This window comes from Haplochromis burtoni, unplaced genomic scaffold, assembly GCF_018398535.1.
Source record: "Haplochromis burtoni strain Fernald_Lab_line unplaced genomic scaffold, NCSU_Asbu1 Contig_175, whole genome shotgun sequence".
In the NCBI taxonomy this organism is placed as follows: Eukaryota; Metazoa; Chordata; class Actinopteri; order Cichliformes; family Cichlidae; genus Haplochromis; species Haplochromis burtoni.
Window position 1 is genome coordinate 40,234 of NW_024582536.1, and position 2,017 is coordinate 42,250.

Consider the following 2,017-nt stretch of genomic DNA (forward strand, 5'->3'; position numbering starts at 1 on the left):
GAAATGATTTCACATGATTGACTGAATTGCATTATTGCTGTCACACACAGCAAATATATCCTAGGCTTGAAAAGGCTCATGACATCATAATTCAAAACAAATGGGCCGGAGCCAAACATGCAAACAGTTGACAAATTAAAGGAAAACTTTTGTTAGTAAGGTGTTTGTGCATCATGTGCTTCCAAAGCAGCTTCAGTTTTTCATAGTTTCTATATTAAACCCATAGCATATACTTATCAGCTATTCAGTGACCCTCTTCAGACCACTCCTATTAGAAGTGTATCACCCCAGAATAAAAGTCATAACAGCTTTGTATTGTTTTGCAGTGATTTTTCTCATTGACAAAAGGACCCAAACAAAGGCAGAAAAGTACCACAGTGCAACAGAATCACTGGATTCCTCCTCAGAGAAGGGATCAAGGGTTCATATTATTCCTTTAATTTCTTCCTTGTTATAAATAAAACTAAAAAATAAACCTTGCTTACATTTTACTATATTTTTTAAAGGAAAGTAGCCAAATTTAAAGAAGTTCTACATGGACGGAAGATCATCAGTTCTCAGGATTTCAGCTTTCTTCAGAAAAAGGGGCCTTCTCATCTCTTTTTGTCTACAAACTAAATGTTGGTTGATGTAGACACGCAGGTACTCCTCCACCACATCAACATCCTGTATCAGGATAGACAGAGATCTTTTAGCTGTCCTCGTCCTTCTGAAGTTGATTCCTGTCTCTCTGACCTTATCCACATTCAGAAGTAGATGCTTTCTCCCAGAGCACTCCACAAAATTATCCACTAGTGCTCTGTACTTTAGTTGTGTACTTTAGCAAAGCTAAAAACATATTCATGAATTTAGAAAATGACATCTTTCTGTTGAACCCAAATGATGAAATAGATAATCTTTGCACAAAAATATCACCCAGTGTCTATCTAGTCATAAAATGGGCAAAAGTCAAGAGAGTAAAGTCTACACACACTGCAACCAAATAATATGATATTTTTTTCTTTCAGATGTTAGTGTTTACTCATCTGGATTCTGTCTATAAAACACTGTGACGCTAAAGTACAGAAGTACAGAAGTACAGTAGTACCAAACCATTCTGAAGTTTAATCTTTATTGAAAACTGTCAAAACACAAAAATGTTCCCAAGACTGAAATATTTAAATGTATTTATTTAAACACAAACTTCATATCATTGGTTTCCAGTAGCCTTTAATCCTGTCAATGAATTATTTTCAGTGACAAGGAGAACAAAATAAATCGTGAAATTAAAAAGCAAACAAATTAAAATCTCCACTTTTTATCTTAAAGCAAATGTTTTTAGTTAAGAAAGGTAAAAATAATTTCAAACATTAAAAATAACAAAAATAAAATGTTAATGCAGAGAATTGTGACTGAAGCACATCAGTCCCAATTCTAATGACTAATCAGTCTGCTGTCATTGTGGAGGAAAGGTGTGTTATATAAGTGTTACAAACACATTACAAACACAACACACAGTGTTCCACTCCTGTAAAGGTGGAAGGGGCCATTCCCCCCCCCAAGCTTGTGTTTATCTTCATCTTCAGGCTACAGAGCTGCACATTTTTCTTCCACAGTGGTGACATTAACACAAAATCTCTCCCAACAGACATATAAACACATTCCAACTGTTATTTGTGAAAAAAACTTGCTGCACTAGATTTATACTGGATCATTTTTGCCACAATGTCATACACAAACAAAAAGACTCAAAAATTTAAAATTAATACCAACCTCACTCTTGCAGCTGATAATTATCTCAATTTATTTCAGTTTGCAGAATTCAACACTTGTTTCAAACACAAACCATCCACTAAGATAAACTCCAGCATAGAGCGGCTGAGTGAATGTGGTCTGGACTCTGTGGAGGAGAGTCATGGTTTCAGAGACGCTGTAGAAGGACAAAATACCTGCTCTGTGATCCAGGTACACTCCTACTCTGGAGGAACGAGGACCTGAGACACGAGTTTGGATGTTGTTGTACCAAAATGTATAACTA